This window comes from Dermochelys coriacea, chromosome 7, assembly GCF_009764565.3.
Source record: "Dermochelys coriacea isolate rDerCor1 chromosome 7, rDerCor1.pri.v4, whole genome shotgun sequence".
NCBI lineage: Eukaryota > Metazoa > Chordata > Testudines > Dermochelyidae > Dermochelys > Dermochelys coriacea.
The window spans coordinates 38,864,921-38,886,500 of record NC_050074.1 but is presented as its reverse complement, the minus strand read 5'-3'; the positions used below and the strand labels follow the sequence as shown (position 1 = coordinate 38,886,500).

General features: G+C 44.5%; 1 long non-coding RNA gene across 3 annotated transcripts in view; it reads left to right on the top strand.

The window, feature by feature from the left end:
- Positions 1-1,891: 1,891 nt before the first annotated feature.
- The window catches only part of LOC122461084, a 60,716-nt gene continuing 41,027 nt past the window's right edge, over positions 1,892-21,580 (top strand). For all 3 annotated transcript variants that reach the window (XR_006282806.1, XR_006282805.1, XR_006282807.1), the window contains exon 1: positions 1,892-6,533. This is a non-coding gene — a long non-coding RNA (uncharacterized LOC122461084). The remainder of the gene's footprint in view (positions 6,534-21,580) is intronic.

Here is a 21,580-nt window from a genome sequence, read left to right as displayed (position 1 = left end):
AGCATGTCAGTTTGTGGAATAAATGAATGAATGATGTCAATTTTGCAGTATTAAGTCTACCAGGCAACCAGTATATGGAATCCAGTCAAATTATTATTACTGACACAGTGATGTACACCATGCATAGCTAGTGCTTTCACAAATCCTAGCAGTAAAGTACTCTCGTTTCTTAAGCACTGTACTGCATTGAGTGGGAATTGCAATTGCATCAACCAGCTCAGATCCAGCTTGACAGACTTAAAATACGCTTCTTGGAAATTGCTTGTTCTTGTTTGTAGGGATGAGAAGGAGAACAAGTCAAATTATGCTCGTGATAAAATTATGTTGTGTACAAATAGTTTGCCTGTGTTGCTGTTGATACTCTAACACTGTTACCAACAAGTGAGAAGAAAAGGAGTACCTGTGGCACCTTAGAGACTAACAAATTTATTAGAGCATAAGCTTTCGTGAGCTACAGCTCACTTCATCGGATCCATATGGTGGAAAAAACAGAGGAGAGATTTATATACACACACAGAGAACATGAAACAATGGGTTTATCATACACACTGTAAGGAGAGTGATCACTTAGGAATTCCACCATGATTTCAACAATTTCCATCCCACCATCAACCTCAGCCTGGACCAGTCCACAGAAGAGATCCACTTCCTGGACACTACGGTACTAATAAGCGATGGTCACATAAACACCACCCTATATCGGAAACCTACTGACCGCTATTCCTACCTACATGCCTCTAGCTTTCATCCAGATCATACCACTTGATCCATTGTCTACAGCCAAGCTCTACGATATAACCGCATTTGCTCCAACCCCTCAGACAGAGACAAATACCTACAAGATCTCTATCATGCATTCCTACAACTACAATACCCACCTGCTGAAGTGAAAAAAACAGATTGACAGAGCCAGAAGAGTACCCAGAAGTCACCTACTACAGGACAGGCCCAACAAAGAAAATAACAGAACGCCACTAGCCATCACCTTCAGCCCCCAACTAAAACCTCTCTAACGCATCATCAAGGATCTACAACCTATCCTGAAGGACGACCCATCACTCTCACAAATCTTGGGAGACAAGCCAGTCCTTGCTTACAGACAGCCCCCCAATCTGAAGCAAATACTCACCAGCAACCACACACCACACAACAGAACCACTAACCCAGGAACCTATCCTTGCAACAAAGCCCGTTGCCAACTCTGTCCACATATCTATTCAGGGGATACCATCATAGGGCCTAATCACATCAGCCACACTATCAGAGGCTCCTTCACCTGCGCATCTACCAATGTGATATGTGCCATCAATGCCCCTCTGCCATGTACATTGGCCAAACTGGACAGTCTCTACGTAAAAGAATGAATGGACACAAATCAGACGTCAAGAATTATAACATTCAAAAACCAGTTGGAGAACACTTCAATCTCTCTGGTCACTCGATTACAGACCTAAGAGTGGCTATCCTTCAACAAAAAAGCTTCAAAAACAGACTCCAACGAGAGACTGCTGAATTGGAATTAATTTGCAAACTGGATACAATTAACTTAGGCTTGAATAGAGACTGGGAATGGAGGAGTCATTACACAAAGTAAAACTAATTCCCCATGGTATTTCTCCCCCCCACCACACCCCCCACTGTTCCTCTGATATTCTTGTTAACTGCTGGAATTAGCCTACCTTGCTTGTCGCCATGAAAGGTTTTCCTCCTTTCCCCCCCCCGCTGCTGTTGATGGCTTATCTTAAGTGATCACTCTCCTTACAGTATGTATGATAAACCCATTGTTTCATGTTCTCTGTGTGTGTATATAAATCTCTCCTCTGTTTTTTCCACCAAATGCATCCGATGAAGTGAGCTGTAGCTCACGAAAGCTTATGCTCTAATAAATTTGTTAGTCTCTAAGGTGCCACAAGTACTCCTTTTCTTTTTGCGAATACAGACTAACACGGCTGCTACTCTGAAACCTGTCAACAAGTGAAAGTATCTGTTACTTTACTCAGCTGCCTCATAGAATGATAGCAGCTGTAAATCATGCATAGAATCTGATGGGAACTAGTGTCAAGCACCTGGATGCCTAAAAGTGACTTGGAAATGGAGACGGAAATATATATTAACTTGAGATGCTGAAAATGAATGTGATGTAAATGTCATCTGTATCTTGCATGTAGGAGGCAATCTGTCTTCCCACTATGACAAACAGTGTAGTGCATTGTTTTTTAAGCATGACCTAATAAGATTTAGTCATTATATTGTTGTTCAGTGTTTCTGATCTCCTGAATGATTGTGACTTCAGAAAATTTCTCAATCAAGCAATTGTACACTGGTATTAACAGTTTTGTGATTATATGAATTGTTCATTTCTGTGACTTCTAAAGATGTATTTGTATCCAAGGTAACTTTATAATCTCCAAAAGCAATTACAGAGTTGGGGAGCCAGCATGGCCAAGTGGATAAGACACTGAACTGTGAATAAGAAACTCTGCCTCCTGTTCCTGATGCTGCCACTGACCTGCAGGGCAAGTCACTTCACATCACTGTTTCCCCATCCATTCTTTTTCTGTCTTGGGTTTTTAACTTGTAAATTCTTTGGGGAAGATATTGTCTCTCACTATGATTTTTATAGAGTGCCTAGCACAGTGGTGCCCCAATCTTAGTTGGGACGTCTAGACATTACTGTAATATAAATAATAATATTATAAATATCTCATCTCTAAGACAAGTCTATTAAAGCCTTTTAATTCAATTATTTTGGCCAAGATTTTCCAAAGTGACTAATGATATTAGCTGTCTCAATTTGTGAATTCCCAGCTTGAGACACATTACAGGGTCTTGATTTTCAGAAAGTGCTGCTGAGCATTCACCTAATGAAAACCAGCCTTCTTAAAAGGTGTCTCAAGTTGGGCACCCAAAATCACTAGCCACTTTTGAAAATCCTTGGCCTTCTATTTTATGTAGGGTGACCAGATGTTCCAATTTTATAGGGACTGTCCCGATATTTGGGGCTTTGTCTTGTATAGGTGCCAGTTACTCTGCCCCACCCCAGTCCTGATTTTTCACCCTTGCTATCTGGTCACCATAATTTTATGGCTCAAAGAGGAGCATGATCTCAGATTTGAAGACAGTCTTACCATTTAGTATGTATTTTAAAAATTGCAGTCTATGTTTAAAAGAAGATTGAATAAATAAACCTACTGTTAACTTTTAATATTGATTCATGGTTTGTATTGCCGTTTGTATTGCTTAAGGTGTTCTAGTCTCTGGATGATGCTCTTTCTGGAGTGGTCAGGGAGCTACAAGTAACTAATCAACTGAAAAACTGAGGAGCTGAAATAGAATTTTTGCTAGCCCTGAGTGTGTAAAAGTGCCACAATGTAGACTGTCATGTTGCTCATCCAGGTTATATTTCCTACCATCATCATCTTTAAAATCGCTTAGTATGTTGAACCTCTTAAATGATTGGGCCAAACTCATCTTGAGGATAAGTTACTTCAACTCCCATTAAAGTCTTTCGGATAAATTAATTGAGGGTGTAAATGTAAATGTAACTTGCTCCAATTTGGCATTCATGTGAAGAACCAATGTGTTTTTCATGGCAAGGGGGCAGAAAGAGTGCAGTGGGAAAGATAACTAACAGGAGCTTATAACATCAATCTCTCTTTCCCATGCCACACGTTATTCCTACTCTGACTTCTGTTTCTTTTGCCACCTCTGCATACACCTTACACTCATTTTCCATAGCGAGTGAATGCCAAATTGGTGCAAGTTACACCAATTCAACACTTATATATATTTTTGACCCACTGATATCTCATATGTAACTTGTTTTGCATTTAAAGCCACCAGTGAATTTGGACCACTGGCCAAATCGATCCATCTCCATTGACTTCAGTGGACTTAAGCCAGGGATGAATTTGGCCTATGTTGTTTGAACATGGTGTGGGGGGGGGATGTGTGGAGGTTTGCTGGAAAACAGTGCTTTTCAAACCAAAGAAATGCCCTTTCTAGATATTTTGGTCTATGTTAGAGTTTTGAAACACTGTGCCCAGGAAAAATGAACAGCCAAAGAAACCCTGTCTACATAGATCAGGGAAATTGTTAGAACCTTGGAAGCAACAACCTTGTGAGCCTGCCTGCTGTTAGCACAGTTTGCACAAACATAGTTAGATGTTGTCTGCTCACAGAGATGATCTGGTCTCACTGTAAATCTGACAAAGAGAAGACAACTGAACCCGAGTCAAAGGTTTGATTCTCAGAGTGAAATCCTGGACCCATTAGCCAGGGTTTCAACTTCAGTATCTATAACCAAGCTACAAATTTTCACCATCAAGTAATTCAAAATGGACTTGGAGAAAATCTTGGCATGGGGCTTCTCTTTAGGGTTCTTGTCCCTTCAAGTGAAAGAGCTGGGTCTCTCAGCAAGAGAAAGCTGGCATGTTGACTTTGACAGTGACAAAGCAGAAGGACTAAGTAGCAAGAACAGATGAAAACTGGTGTTTTCAACATATTTTGGTGTTCCCCTTCTTTGTGGTTGATCCAGAGGCCAGTACTTCCTCTCACCAAACATAAACATGCTTCTAAAACACCTGCATCAAATATGTCTCTCCTCTGCTGCAAGTCAAAATATCAATTCTTTTTATATACTTAAAATCTAAATGAGCAACTTCATAAATTCCTGAAAGATACATTTGGCTTGTGGTAATTATAAACAGTCTATCACCTAATACAGCATACAAGGATCTAGTGCTTACATTCAGAAATTCACATTCATCATCCTCCCTTAACAACTTTTTCTCAGTCAGAGGTTTTTTTATATAAATATATCATTCTACATCATATCTATATGAGAGAGAGAAAAATAGTCCTTGAGTAATGATATGTTGAATGACTGTAGATAATTAACTACAGAGATGTAAATAAGGTGTGATTAGCTGTAATATGTTGGAATTCTTCAGATTTGATCAGATTTTATAGCATAGCTGATGGCTAAATGTCCCCCAGTTAACCTTGTGAAAAAAAGAAATATGGAAGAAATTGATCTTCATAAAAATATGCCTGAAAACAAAATGGCCACTTATTTGCCAAAGCAACAAGGGAACAACTTCTCTGAGTGATGGTCCTGTCAGGGTTCCCTCCCCACTCTGAACTGTGGGGTAGAGATGTGGGGACCCACATGAAAGACCCCCTAAGCTTATTTCTACCAGCTTAGGTTAAAAACTTCCCCAAGGCACAAATCCTTCCTTGTCCTTGGATGAATACTGCTGCCACCACCAAGTGAGTTAGACAGATTCAGGAAAAGGACCACTTGGAGTTCCTGTTTCCCCAAAATATCCCCCCAAGCCCCTTCACCCCCTTTCCTGAGGAGGCTTGAAAATAATCTACCAACCAAATAGGTAAACAAGGTGAACACAGACTCGCCCCTTGGGTTTTTAGGACACTAAAAACCAATCAGATTCTTTTAAAAAAAAAAAAAAACCACACCACCAGAACTTTATTATAAAGAAAAAAAAGTGAAAGAAGCACTTCTGTAAAATCAGGATGGAAAGTAATTTTATAGGGTAATAAGATTCAAAACACAGAGGATTCCCCTCTAGGCAAAACTTCAAAGTTACAAAAACAGGGATAAACTTCCCTCTTAGCTCAGGGAAAATTCACAAGCTAAACCAAAAGATACTCTAACGCATTTCCTTGCTATTACTTACTATTTCCATAATTTTAGTTGCATCATTCAGTAGGAGCTGGATTATTTGCTTGGTCTCTCTCTTTGTCTCCCGAGAGAACAACAACCCAAAACAAAAACCTTCCCCCACAGATTTGAAAGTATCTTCTCCCATTATTGATCCTTTTGGTCAGGTGCCAACCAGGTTATCTGAGCTTCTTAACCCTTTACAGGTAAAGGAGAGATTTTATGCTGCCCTTAGCATATGTTGATTATAGGTCCCTGTTGTGTTCTACTGAGGGTTATGTGCATCCACCCTCAGTGGAATATAGATAGGGACTACACATCTTTAAGAACCTCCAGTTACAGGCAAGTAACCACCTCTTCTCTCAATGTGCGCACAAGAGCTATCCAGATTGAAATCCTTCACTACCAGCAGGAGGCATGGGTCTTCAATGTACCCACTGAGATTATTTTTGGTGGAAGAGGCATATCACCAAAGTGCCTAGCCCTTTTGGAAATAAGGCCCTTTTTGCCTTAGGTTCAGTGTATATGATTTACCCTAATCAGGTACTTTTTTCTCAGAGTTATACATCCTAAAAGACAAAACTCCTAATAAAGCCTTTCTGACCAACAGTATAATCCACCTCACTGCCTCCACAATAATTGGATCCCCACTAATCTTTGGTCTTTCTTCCCTCTTCTAGCAGGAAGACAGGAGACATAACGAAGGGGCAGAGTGGAAAGGAAAAAGAAAAACATGACACAGAGAAGAAAGAGCCAGGAGAAAGAACATCTGGAGAGGGTCAAGAAGGACATCAGTCACGAGAATCATTATCTTCAGTTTTTGCCCCAGACACCAGGGACAGTGGACCAGGTAAGCCCTAATTTTGGGGATTCCCCACCAGATGTGTTACCAGAGGTTTTGGGCAGTTTGGGACCGATTTATTTTCTTCTCATACTTTTGCTCTAGAGACTTTTTTTCCACTGACATGATTCTTTCCTTCCCCTCCACCCTCATTGCATGGTTGCTGGCAGGTCTCAGCACATTCACACCCCCATTATGCCAAGCTATTTTGGGGCCTAGTCCTGACTTCCTTATCTGAGTTCCCCCCACAAGTTGCTCAAGCCCTGGGGATTTTAAAGATCTCTGAAGCCCAGCTGGAGCAGTCTCTGTGCTCTGCCCAGCCCAGCAGTCCTGGATTTCCCAGGTCAGCCAGCTCTCTGCTTCTGCCTCACCCTTGCAGCAGCAGAGCACCACTGCACACTGCTCACCCCTCACATCAAACACTTTAGACCAGGAGGGAAGCACTGATTATTTGTATCTAGAGAGGAGTTAGACCTTCTGCATCTCGGTCCTGACGGATCCTCACACAGAGGATATTTCTGCAGTACCAGAACCCCTTGTTCCCAGGACCTGGCTGCTTTGGAGCTTGAGGTTGTGAGCTTGCAGCCTAGTGAGAAGGTTTTAAAGAGGGCACTTCCTCACTTCAAAGGCCAGGCAGCTTTGTCTTGCATTGTGCATTTCCTAACTTTGGTGTGGGGCCTGATGGACTAGAATTTAATTCCCACTCTGGCCATATATCTTTAGTAATTCACAACCTGGAAGAAGGTCTCAATGTATATGAAGCAGGTGATAGATCTCTGACTTAATTAGCAGCTGTCGTTCAAATACTGTTATGTTTTTCCTCCTAATTGATGCATAAACTATTATTTTATACATGTTATATTTTCCTCAGAAGCCAAGGAGATTGACAGATGAAATACAGTTGTGAGCCCCTTTAACCTTATTTAAAATTACCTTGTCCCCCTACTTTGAATTCCTGACCCAACCTCCTACTTGTATCTGAGTGTTTTGATGTTCCTGAATTGTTTTAGATTTCACTTGTATCTTAATCAAATTCCATATTTACATTTTCAAATCCCAGAATGCAAGCGCAGGTTATTGGTTTTCCCAGGACTGTATTGCTACCCATTTATCAATCTGTGTGCTTGACTAGTTGGATAGATCACTGTTTTGCCAACTTTCACAGTTTTACCACCAATCTTGTGATATTTGGTCCTTTTCTAAAAGCCCCAGCTCCTGGAGTCATGTTATCATGTGAGAATCTCAGGTTTTGTCTTTTAAAAAGTACATATCTGGCCCTGTGGTTGTGGAGAAAAGTTTGAAAACAGAAGTCAAAACAAAAACGATCCCAGATTTAATGTTTTTTTTAAATCTCAGAATTTTAAAGCTGTTCTCATAATTTTGGGGCCTAATCATGACTTTAGAATGTTCTAGATTGACAGTACTGCAGGATATACTTTCAATTGTTTGCAAATGCATTTGCAAACTGATCATTGATATATCGCAAATTACAAGTACAATGATGGCACAGGTTAATTATATAGTTACTATGAGGCAGTACGTGCATGTAGATGATGATGTTTGTTAATAATCACAGAAGCTACTGCATTACCTTCTGAAATTTATGCAAATAATTTGTCACCAATATACATGGGTAGAAGGTTAGACTACTCAGCTGTTTGAATGTCTTGCCTGGATATTGATCTATTCTCCACTCCTTCCTACTATGCAGAAAAAAAGAATAGACTGAGGCGAGTGCAAGTAATACAGAAACAGTGCTTTTTCCTCAATAATATAAAGACAGGAAATCAGTTTGTGAGTGGCGGTATAATAGTGCAAAGAAGTGCTGAAGCAGGGCTAAAGTGGTGGGGTTTTCTAGTAGCAGGATCACATATTTGGCAATAATTATGCATTATTTCCTTTCTATACAAGACAGCTAATCAGATTGGATTAACTGATCATTTTATTTCCGTTGATTTCTGGAAATTGGCATTCTGACTATAGACTGCTGAGCTATTATTAGTTCAAAAGTGAAACTTATTTTTTATTCAGAAAGTCAGTTCAAAGAATTAGTGAAATACTGTACATGAAAACTATGGCAAGTTTTGATAGGAACTGGTTTAAAGGCAGTTTGTTTGCAAAGCAGGTCAGGAAAATCTTTTAAAGTTGTATTTTTGGACATAGTTTGTAATATAAGAACTCCTGAATTGGTGTTGGTTAATGATCAGTGTAATGGTTAGTACAGCTCTTTATAAACGCCTTATTAATGATGGGTCAGATTCTGCTCTCATTATCACTGGCCAGTGCAATAACCACATGTACTCGACCTGAGGGGGATAAAGGAACTCTTGCATTTCGATTGCAAGATGAAGATCCTGCCAGCGCTGACCACTACCCTTGAGGGCTGTGTGAAGATGCTCTCCCATCTCCTTGGCTGGCCCACCACCAAGCCTATATAGGGGATGAAGAGGAAGAAAGCTCTATTGCAAACTCCTTTTGACTGCTCCTCTGCCTGCTAAGGGGATACTGAGGGTGAAAGAAGGTTGAATTGATTTGGTGTGAGGCAGGTTCAATTGTATTGATGATATGGGGATGAAACTGATTTTTCTGATGAGGGAAGAGCTGATTGATTTGATTTGCTTGGAGAGTGTGGGGTATTTAATGAGAGGATGGGAGTTAACTGCAGGAAGGAGAAGCTTTTCCAAATGTAAACAAGTGTGTGAATATCGCTCCTGCGTTAATTAACTTCTGTGACAAAGTTCCTCTTCTACGTTGGTGGGTCTTGCGCTTATTGGTGGATTTGCTCACCTTGGAGCTTCACAGCAGCCCAGAGTTTGGCCGTTTTCGTGAACCTGCAGTCCAGGTCAACTCCTGCTGTGTCAGACCAGGAGTTTGGAGGTTTGGGGGGAACCCGGGCCCGCCCTCTACTCCGGTTTCTAGCCGAGGGCCCTGTGGAATGCAGCTGTTTAGAGCACCTCCTGGAACAGCTGTTCGACAGCTACAAATCCCTGGGCTACTTTCCATGGCTTCCTCCCAACTCCTTCTTTATCCTCACCATAGGACCTTCCTCCTGGTGTCTGATAGTGCTTGTACTCCTCAGTCCTCCAACAATGTGTGTTTTCACTCTCAGCTCCTAGCGCCTCTTGCTCCCAGCTCCTTACATGCGCACCACAAACTGAGAGCTCCTTTTTAAACCCAGGTGCCCTGATTAGCCTGCTTTAATTGATTCTAGCAGCTTCTTGATTGGCTTCAGGTGTTCTAATCAGCCTGTCTGTCTTAATTGTTTCCAGAAGGTTCCTGATTGTTCTGGAACCTTCCCTGTTACCTTACCCAGGGAAAAGGGACCTACTTAAGCTAGGGCTAATATATCTGCCATCTGTTACTCTCCTGTAGCAATCTGGCCTGACCCTGTCACACTTCTCTTTCCTTAAGGATGTGTTTAGTGGGTGTGGTCGAGCCCATTATTAGCTCGGACCTTAAGCATTCCCTCAGGCATTTATCACACTTCCTCTGAAAATTGGTAGGGTTCAGACATCAGCTAACAGGGTGCAGAGCCATGACTGGGAGTTGCAGCCTCCCCAGTGAAGGTAGGAAGTGGCCCTGGATGAGAAGGGGCTGGCGTGGGTGATGACTTGACGCCTCCCCAGCCCCCAGTAACCTGACTGGGACCTGGTGGAGTAAGGTGGGCCCATTTCCCCTACCCCCTGCTGTCAACCTCCCCTGGGATGTCAGCCTCCCCACCTCAGGCCAGGAGGCCTGCATTTGTCTGCCTGACCTAGAACAACAGGCGAGAGTCTGGTGCTCCACCCTACCTGAGTGCCTGAGCCTTTGGACTGTTGGGTGTTCTGCCCTACTTAAGGGCCAGAGACGTAGACTGCTTGTTTGTCAGACGCAGCAGCACAGAATGGCCTCCCTCCACACCTGAGTCTGAGGGACCACTGCATACACACATTAGTACACCTAGTCTGTAGCTTGAGGACTTTGAGTTCTCAATCTTGTACCTTTAAAAAAAGACAGTTATTCACCTCTTGTAACTGTTATTCTTCGAGATATGTTGCTCATGTCCATTCCAATTAGGCGTGCACAGTCATCGGAAAGTTTTTCCCGTAGCAGCATTCATCGGGTCAGCTGTGGAGCCCCCTGGAGTGGCGCCTTCATGGCACTCAATATCTGTCGCTGATGACCTGGCATCTCCTCAATTCCTTCTTGTCGGCTACTCTGACAGAGGGGAAGGTGGGCGGGTTTGGAATGGATACGAGTAACACATCTCAAAGAACAACAGTTATGAGAGGTGAGTAACCGTTTTTTCTTCAAGTGATTGCTCATATCGATTCCAATTAGGTGACTCCCAAGCCTTACTTAGGCAGTGGGGTTGGAGTTAAGAGAACAACGCTGATTGCAGCACCGCTCTGCCGAAAGCCGTGTCATCTCTGGCATACCGGACGATGGCATAGTGAGAGGTGAAGGTATGTACCAAGGACCAAGTTGCTACCCTGCAGATTTCTTGGACTGGGACGTGGGCCAAGAACACTGATGATGAGGCCTAGGCCCTCGTGGAATGTGCTAGAAGAGCCAGGGTCGGTACTTTGGCCAGATCATAGCACGTGTGGATGCATGACGTGATCCAGGAGGATATTCTTTGAGATGAGACCAGGAGCCCTTTCATCCAGTCTGCCACTGCTGTGAACAACTGGTTCAACTTTCTGAATGGCTTAGTGCACTCAATGTAGAAAGCTAGTGCTCGTCAAACATCAAGGGAGTGCAGCCTCTGCCCCCGGTTACTGGCATGAGACTTAGGGTAAAAGACAGGCAGGAAAATGTCCTGACTGGCGTGGAAGTGTGACACCACCTTGGGGAGAAAGGCCGGGTGCAGCCTGAGTTGCACCTTACCCCTGTGGAAAACTGTGTAAAGTGGGTCTGAAGTGAGGGCCTTTAGCTCAGACACGTTCCTCGGAGACGTAATAGCGACCAGGACAGATACAGTAGGAAGCAAGTTGCCAGTGGTTCGAATGGGGGCCCCATGAGCCTGGAGAGGACCAGGTTAAAGTCCCATACAGAAACAGGCTGTCAGATCTGGGGATAAAGGCAGTCCAGACCTTTGAGGAAGCGGCCAACCATAGGGGAGGCGAAGATGGATCGACCAGACACTCCTGGGTGGAAGGCCGAAATAGCAGCAAGGTGTACCCTTATGGAGGATGCCACCAGGCCTTACTGTACGAGGTACTCCAAGATGAAAGGTACAGGCGCCTGGAGGTCGCGCCAACATGAGAATCTTTTCCACTTTGCCAGATACGTGGCTCTAGTGGAGGGCTTACTGCTGCCAAAGAAGACCTCCCTTACTTGTTCTGAGCACAGAAGCTCCATGGGGTTCAGCCATGAAGCTTCCAAGCCATGAGGTGGAGGGACCACAGGTTGGGGTGATGGAGGCGACTAGTCCTGAGTAAGTTGGGGAGGAAAGGTAATGTGACTGGTATGTCCACTGACAGCTCCAGTAGTGTAGTGTACCAGTGCAGGCAAGGCCACGCCGGAGCTATCAGAATTACCTTTGCTCCCTCCGTGCGGACCTTGCGCATGAGAGGGAATGGGGAAAAGGCATAGAGCAGGCACATCTCCAGGATAGCAGGAATGTGTCTGTAAGTGAGCCCGGGCTGTGACCCTGGAAGGAGCAGAATGTGGGGCACTTCCTGTTGTATTGAGTGGCAAACAGGTCGACCGGGGGAAATCCTCACCTTTGGAAAATGAGGTGTATGACATCTGGCCAGATGGATCACTCGTGTGTGCAGAAGGACCTGCTGAGGTGGTCCGCCAGCATATTCTGAACTCCTAGTAGAAAGGATTCTTCCAGGTGAATGGAGTGGGCTATGCAGAACTCCCACAGCTGGAGGGCCTTCTGGCATAGGGGAGAGAACAGGCTCCACCTTGCTTGTTGATGTAAAACATGGCGGTGGTGTTGTCCATTAGACCTGCTAGGCACTGGCCTTGCAGTTGGGCCTGGAAGGCCTGGCAAGCTAGGCACACTGCCATCAACTCCTTGATATTGATATGTAGGGAGAGCTCGTCCTGCGACCACAGGCTCTGTGTATGGAGGTCCCCCAGATAGGTACCCCCTCCCAGAGCCAATGCATCTGTAACCAGGGACAAGGAAGGTTGAGGGTTGTGAAAGGGGAGTCCTTCGCACATCACTTGGGGGTTGAGCTGCCAGCGGAGGGACAAGGACCTGCCCTGGCACTGTGACCACTGAGTTCTAGCTGTTGCGTCCCAGGCGGTAAGCTGAGGCAAGCCATGCCTGCAACAGTCTGAGCCCCAGCCTGGCGTGCCGGGTCACATAACTGCAAGCAGCCATGTGGCCAAGGAGACTCAGGAACCCCTTGTTGTTGTGGTTGGGAATTGCTTTAGGCTTTAAATTATGTCCGTGATGGCTCGGAATCGGGGCTCCAGCAGAAGGGCTTGCAGCTGAACGGAGTCTAACGCTGCCCCAATGAATTCTATTCTTTGGGTTGGTTCCAAGGTCGACTTCCCCAAATTGAGGAGGAGACCCAGTCGCTCGAATATGCACCTGACCAAACAGATTTGGGACTGCACCTATGCCCTGGTGCAGCGCATGAGCAGCCAGTCGTCAAGATAGGGGTATACCTGCACCTGCTGACAACGGAGGAAAGCAGCCACGACCAACATGCACTTGGTGTGGAAGCACCTATGTGCTGGATGAATCGCTATGTGGAAATACGTGTCCTTCATGTCGAGAGCGGCATACCAGTCTCCCCGATCCAGGGAGCAAGTTGGGGAGACCAGGGAGACCATGCAGAACTTCAACTTTACCATGAATTTGTTGAGTCCGTGCAGATCTAGAATGGGTCTGAGACCCCCCTTGACCTTGGGGATTAGGAAGTATTGGGAGTAGAATCCCTTGCCCCTTAGCTCCTGAGAAACCTCCTCCATTGCTCCCATGGCGAGGAGCACCTGCACCTCCTGGATAAGGAGTTGCTTGTGAGAGGGGTCTGAAGAGGGACTGGGAGAGAGGGTAGGAACAGAACTGGAGAGAGCATCCCACTTCCACCGTGCGGAGGACCCAGCGGTCCGAAGTTATTTAGGACCAAGCACGGTAGAAGTGAGACAAACGATTCAAAAAGGACGGGGAAGGATCTGGGAATGAGTGTGGTGCGCCATCCTCGGGCACTCCTTCAAAAGGCCTGCTTAGAACCCGACGATGGTTTGGTCTGTCCCTGTCCCTGTCTGGAAGGGTGGTTGGAAAGCTTCCTGCCCCTTCCTGTAAAATTCTTGCCTCAGCCGAGGAGGGTAGGAGCGCTGCTGTTGCTGTTGGGGCTTGAAATGTTTACATTGGGTTGCCGGGGTGTGCATACCCAAAGATTTCATGGTAGCCTTGAGTCTTTTAGGCTATGCAACCGAGAGTCAGTCTGCTCCACAAACCGGCCCGCCCCATCAAATAGCAGGTCCTGCATTGTCAGTTGAACCTCGGGCGGTAGGCCTGAGGCTTGCAACTATGAGATGCACCTCATGGAGATACCAGAGGACAAGGTGCATGCCGCCAAGTCCGCAGCATCCAGAAAGAGGTCCATGCCACCACCTTGCCCTCCTCCACTATAGCTCCAACCTCCTCCCTGAACTCAGTTGGCACAAGCTCCTTGACCTTGAGCATCGAGTTCCAGGAGTTGAAGTTATACCAGCTCAGAATTGCCTGCTGGTTGGCAATCCTGAGCTAGAGCCTCCCCGTGGAGTACACCTTACGTCCAAACAAGTCCAGGCATTTGGCCTCCTTGGACTTAGGTGCTGAGGCTTATTGCCCCGCCTCTCCTTTTCATTTACTGCCACAACCACCAGTGAACAAGACTGTGGGTGCATAAAGAGGTATTCATACCCTTTTGAGGGTACAAAGAACTTCTTCTCAGCGCCCTTGGCAGTGGGAGGGATGGAGGCCAGGGTCTGCCAGATGGTCTTGGCATTGGTCTGTATAGTGTTGATGAGGGGCAGAGCCACCCTCAAAAGACCCTCTGGGGCCAAAATGTTGACCTCCAGGTCCTCTGACTCCACCACCTCCTCATCCTGCAGACCCATGTTGCATGCCACCCTGTGAAGGAGGTCCTGGTGGGTACAGCGGTCTATGCGAGGCAGTCCGGAAACAGAAGTGCCTGCAACGGCCTCATCTCGGGAGGAGGACAAGGAGGCTAATGGAGGAACAGGGTCCACCCATCTCTTCTGCTCATCGGGAACCTCTCGACCTGTCTTTCTCTCTGGACCAGGCTCAGGAACTGGAGTTGGAATTGGTTCTAAGGGCAGGTGGGGGCACGGCACCTCCTCGGCACCCCTAGGGATGGGGTGACTGGTGGAGGCCTCCAGCACTCTCGGTTCAAGATGTGGCCAATCGGGAGCCTTTAGACTGGGTGCCCTGGGCTTGGTGGTATGCCCACAGGGTCCAGAATGGCCACTGCACTGGTCCCAGCCACTGCGCAGTCCATGGCCCTGCCCCCACCTCAGGCCTGGCCTGTGTCAGCCCTGCTCTGAGTACCTAGATCCCACCTCCAAATCTGAAGACTGGGATCTGGAGCTGCGCAGGGTCTCTGAGCAGCATCAATGCTGGGTCCGGGAGCTGCTGAGTGATGCGGACCGATGTGTGGATCAGCGTCGCGATCAGGAGCGCTGCCATGACCTGGAGCGGTGCTGCAAGTCCAACCGGTGCTGCGATTGTAAGCAGTGCTGGGATTCCAAGTGGTGCCATGATTCAATCGGTGGCAAGGACTGGAGCATCACTGGTTTGCCTCAAGACGGTGCCGTACGATGTGGTATCGGAGGCTTGGCACAAATTGTGGGTGACCTCGGTGCTGTCATGGCAATGAGGTCCCTTGCAGCCGCAAAGATATCCAGGATGGATAGCAGCTCCACCTCCTTGATGATCTTGCCCAGGGAATCGAACAGCACTGACTCAATGGTCCCCCTTGCGGGGCTGAAGTTGACGGTGCCGTCTCTACATACTTTGGCACTGGCTACTCCTCACAAGGATGTGCCCCATTAGCTGGGTCGAGGAGGTGGGGCTCTAGGATGGAGAGCTGCTCCTCCCTTGCTTCTGGTGCCGCTTCTGTGCCGGGTCTATCCCACCAGTTTTGGCGCTGGGGAGCGGCGGTGCCATGGGTCTCTGCCAGAGTCCGTCCATGGTGCCACCTCCATAAGGAGCTGCTTGAGGCAAAAGTCAAGCTCCTTTTAGGTTCTGGGGCGAAACCCTTTACAAATCCTGCACTGATCGGCTTGGTGAGCCTCCCCAAGACACGTGAGTCAAGTGTTATGGGGGTTGCCCATTGGCATGGGCTTGGAGCAAGACTTCCAGGGCTTGAACCCCTGGGACTTGGGCATGAAAGCCCTCTCAAGAAAAAGCGGTCGGGATGGAAGGTAAACCCCCCAGCCCAACTGCTAAGTACAACACTAACTAAAAATTAAACTAACTAAACGTATAACGAACAAAGGGAAATGGGTAGAACAAAGGCTAGGGAAATGTGGTAGAACTTGCTGAGCAAGACGCCACAGTTCCAATGACCGTCACTGAAGGAAGGAGGAACTGAGGAGGCGCTGAGTCGGCAGGGTCATATATTGAGCACCATGAAGGCACCACTCAAGGGGGTTCCATGGCTGACCCAATGGGTGCTGCTAGGGGAAAAACTTTCCGACAACTGTGCACGCAGCGCGCGCACATCTAATTGGAATCTATATGAGCAATCATTCAAAGAACTAAAATGAATTCATGTTTGCTTAGGTCGCTACTCATTCAGGACATCTCTTTTAACACATGGTCCAAAAGCCACATCTTTATCGTTAGGAAAGCATTGCGCTCTTCCTGTTAACCAGTGTTTCTAGTTAGACTAGCTATTCTTTATACTTTCACAAGCTCCAATCTGTTCGTTCTCCAGAGTCAAAGGTGCATACACTACATCTTTGTTCAAGTTCACCTGAAGACAGTATTGTTTTGCTTTAAAATAAATAGGATTACTGGTTTCAGTTACCCATTTGCTGAAACAGTCCCAGTGGTTAAAAAGAAAAGGAGTACTTGTGGCACCTTAGAGACTAACAAATTTATTTGAGCATAAGCTTGTAAATTTGTTAGTCTCTAAGGTGCCGCAAGTACTCCTCTTCTTTTTGTGAATTCAGACTAACACAGCTGCTACTCTGAAACCAGTGGTTAAAAAGTGGCTTTCCTTATCTTGCTTTTCAAATTCCTAAGGGAAATATGGAAGCTGCTGGGGAGCTGAGACTTTTGCAAATACTTGATGAAAAGTTAGCCGTTGTTGGAGGAAGCAACAAACAAAGGCATTCACAGCACAGGGGAGTGACTTGGTGTCAAGGTTCCTTCCCCACTCTGAACTCTAGGGTACAGATGTGGAGACCTGCATGAAAAGCCCCCTACGCTTATTCTTACCAGCTTAGGTTAAAAACTTCCCCAAGCTACAAACTTCGCCTTGTCCTTGAACAGTATGTTGCCACCACCAACCGTTTTAAACAAAGAACAGGGAAAGACACCACTTGGAGACGTCTTCCCCCCAAAATAGTCCCCCAAGCCTTACAGCCCCTTTTCTGGGGAAGGCTTGATAATAATCCTCACCAATTTGTACAGGTGAACACAGACCCAAACCCTTGGATTTTAAGAACAATGAAAAATTAATCAGGTTCTTAAAAGAAGAATTTTAATTAAAGAAAAGGTAGAAGAATTTTAATTAAAGAAAAGGTAAAAGAATTACCTTTGTAAAATCAGGATGGTAAATACCTTACAGGGTAATCAGATTCAAACCATAGAGAATTCCTTTAGCAAAACCTTAAGTTACAAAAAGAAACAAAAACAGGAATATACATTCCATCCAGCACAGCTCATTTTATCAGCCACTAAACAAAAGGAAATCTAATGCATTTCTAGCTAGACTACTTACTAACTTAACAGGAGTTGGAAGGCTGCATTCCTGATCTGTTCCCAGCAAAAACAACACAGACAGCCAGACCCTTTGTCCCTTCCCCTCCCCCCCGCCCCGCCTTCAGATTCGAAAGTATCTTGTCCCCTCATTGGTCATTTTGGATCAGTGCCAGCGAGGTTACCTTAGCTTCTTAACCCTGTACAGGTAAAAGGGTTTTGCCTCTGGCCAGGAGGGATTTTATAGCACTGTATACAGAAAGGTGGTTACCCTTCCCTTTATATTTGACACTTGGTTTTGACATTCTTTGCATGTCTCTGTATAATTGGTGATAATATGTATGTGCTTTTTTAAAAAAAAATTTTTAAACTAATAGTGGCCCCTGCCAACTGACTAAGATTGTTAATTCCTCAACCATATTTCTCATTTTAATTAAGCTCATTTTCAAATGTAAATGATGCAAAGAAAATGGGCCACCCAGAGGTGAAAAGGCTCCATTTTTTCATCATTGATTACCTGAGCAACCCATTCCCTTCTAAGTTTTATTGCAATTTTTGCAATAACTTAGAAGGGAATGGGTCGCTCAGATAATTGATGAAAAAATTGAGCTTTTTCACCTCTGGGTGGCCCATTTGAATCTGCCCTGGATCAGCAGAGATTGAAAGTTTCTAGTTCGAGTATATCTACCTTGCAGCAATCAGTAGATGTGATTACAGCACATGTAGACATACCCATGCTAGCTTTGATCTAGTGAGCCTGAATAACAATAGCAGTGAAGCCATGTCAGCATGAGCGGCAGCTGCTCGAGTATGTACCCAAGGTCTTGGGCAGGCAGGACTAGCTAGATTAAAGCTAGCTTGGGTATGTCTGCATGTGTTCGAATGATACCTCATGATTGCAATGCAAGATATGTCTACCCAGCTGCTGGAAGATGTGATTCCCACTCAGGTAGATGCTACTTGAGCCAATGTGCTAAAAATAGCTGTGTGAGTGTGGTGAGCTAGCTACCCAAGTACAATCCTGTCTGAGATCCTAGGTACCAACTTGGGTGGCTAACCAACATCACTGCCCATGCTTCTGCAGCCACACTGCTATTTTTAGTGTGCTAGCTTAAGCAGAACTAGTCTGTATACATCTACCGAGTTGGAAATTACACCTCCCAGATGATGTCTGCAGCTGTAAGTACACAAAACTTAAGTCGCTAGCTGGCCCATTTCTCAGTCCAAATCATAAAATCATCACAATTTAATCTTCTGGGCATCTCAGCAGAGCAGGAAAGAATTAAGGGGGCATGGAAACAAAACTAACCTTTTACTCCTAGATGGGATCCCTCCATGAGAGGGTTAGGGCAAGTTGGCAGATCAGGGAAATGTTCTGTTGAGGGAAGAAGGCTGGCTGTCATTCTGACATCTTTCAAGTTAGAGGGCACAGCTGAGGTGAGAAGGCCTCAAATTTAAGCTTTTCTTAGATTTCTTTTTTAAATTCTTTGTGTGTTTGTGTGTTTTATTTTCACAACAAATGTTTCAATATCTGTATTTTAAAAAAATAAAATGAAATACATGGCAATATCCATAAGCAACCCTACTGTAACAAACCTGGGAATATGCATGATGCATAAAACTGTCAGGTTAAATTCATGGAGTTCAGCTTCCAACAGCTCTTATAAATAAAATAATTTTTTTGCAATAGTGTCACATCTGTAGCAGTGTTCCCCTTCCATTTGGTGCCATAGGTTAATGAATGCAGTATTTCTGAAGAAATGAATGATCTGGAACTTCCAGCAGTCCAACCTCAATCAGAGGCCTGAGGAAAATGTCACTTGGAAAGTAAATCTTGATCATCATGACATTAATTTCAGGATGTACTTGATTAATTACATTATAGACAAGCATATAGGAGTGTATACTGGTTCAGCACAGAACTTTCCAGCTATGGAAAGTTTTCTTATTAACTGTAAAATGTAGTTCTCAAGAAACTGTAATTGCACCACTTAGTTTTCAAGAAACAGGATTCAGGGCAGTTGAGTTGTATACTGTTTATACAACTTATATTAAATGTCATAGCTATACATATGGATAACAAATAAATTACTTCACTAGTTCAAGATGTTGAAGGTTTGTCCCCTCATTGTTGAACATGAAAAGGCAGCGTTGGCTCTAATCATGAGTTGCAACACACACAATCACAAGTATGCTGCTTGCAGCGTATTTGCCAAAAGTGAGTAAACAGTTTTCAAGATAAGCAGATTTTCAACTACTGAATACAGCAGATGTGTGGCTTACTCGACTTCATGTTGACAGATGCCTTTGTATCTGTCTTTGTGTTAGAGAGAAGACAGATGTCTTGCTTGGCATTTATGAAAGCTGCTTCATAACAAAATAAAATGTAAAATCAGAGTGAATAATCCAACAGTGAACAGCCTAACTAGTCATCCTATAAGCAAGAAAGGCTGAAATGGTTTTATGCCAATCTTATGAAGTGTGTTCTTACTGGAACTGAGTAACTGTTTTGTCATAACTTAGAATTTCTCTTTCAGTAGACTACTTTTGTTTCTCCACCTCTGTTCAGCTATAAATTCATGAAAATCAGAATGTTCATTTATGATTAATACCACGCCAGCTGTGGCTAACTAACATGTTAGTTGGTTATAAATACTCCTCTGAAGTGATACAGTAATTAGCAAACTATGAAAGACCATAAATTAAAGTAATGTTGTATCATAAATTGGTCTCCTAATTCTACCACAAAGAGGAATGTGAGAATTTCATATTTAATGACTCCTGGGGATACTTTTGTAGGCTATCTTCAATATAATGTTTTGTACTCCTCTGAGTCCTGCACTGGGAGTGGGACATATGAGGAATAATCTTAAAACCAAATGCAACAGTCCCTATACTCCCCTCTACGGGGCAAAGGATTTAAGATGAAAAAGTCTGTGTATGTTGCAGCTCCATGTATTTTGGGGGAAAAGGGGATTGTTCATAGGGCATGCTTCCCTCCAAGCCTGGCCCATTTTAAGGATGAAATCTCCAAAAGCCTATTAATGGTAGTCTGACTGCAGCATTCATTCCCCTCATGGATGGAGCAATGAGGAAGAATTGGCACGGCAGCGGTACTACAGAAAAGGATCTAGTGGTTATAGTGCATTACAAATTGAATGAGAGTCAACAGTTTGCTGCTGTTGAGGAAAAAACAAGTGTCATTCTGGGATATATTAACAGAAGTGTCATATGTAATTGTCCCGCTCTGCTTGATGCTGGTGAGGCATCAGCTGAAGGAAGCACTGTGTCCAAATCTGGGCACCACACCTCAAGAAAAATATGGATAAATTGGAGTCCAGAGGAGAGCAACAAAAATGATAAAAGGTTTAGAACACCTGACTTGTGAGGAAAGGTAGAAAGAATTGAGTATATTTAGTCTAGAGAAGAGAAGAAAGACATAAGAGCCTTCAAATATGTGAAGGGCTGTTGTAAAGAGGAAGATGATCAACTGTTTTCCATGTCCACCCAGGGTAGGAAAAGAAGTAATCAGCTTAGTTTGCAGAAAGGGAGATTTAGGTTGGATTTTAGAAAAAAACTTTTTAACTGTAAGGATAGTTAAGTACTGGAACAGGTTACCTAGGGATGTTGTAGAATCCCCATCAGATTAGACAGATACCTGTCTACTTAATCCTGCCTTCGTGTGGAGGATGGACTAGATGACCTCTTGAGGTCCCTCCCAGCCCTGCATTTCTGTGCCTGCCCAGTAAGAACCATGTCTGATATTTTTTTTAAAATGGTTACATTAATATTTACTATTCTGGAAGTTATGCTGCGAGTCTGTAGGTAAAACTAAGTAATTGTGAGCAGATCTGGGAAAGAGGGCCATTGCCATGCACATGGTAACAGGAGAGCTTCCTTCATGCAACTGGGAAGAGAGGGAACCCTGATTCTCATTTACACCAAGGTCCCTTTACAACACGTAGACAGTGTGACTTGCAACCATGTCTAGATCCCTTTTCTCTGGAAGGGCAGTGTAAAGAGACCTTTGTGTTCATAAGCACTGCGCTCAAAGTATATTAATTTTGCAAACATGTGATGGTCAGATGTAGTCAGTGGAATGGGGCAAGAAAACTTATTAAATGCAAATCAATATACTTGTAAAACTTGTAACCAGAAAAATCAAACCTAATCT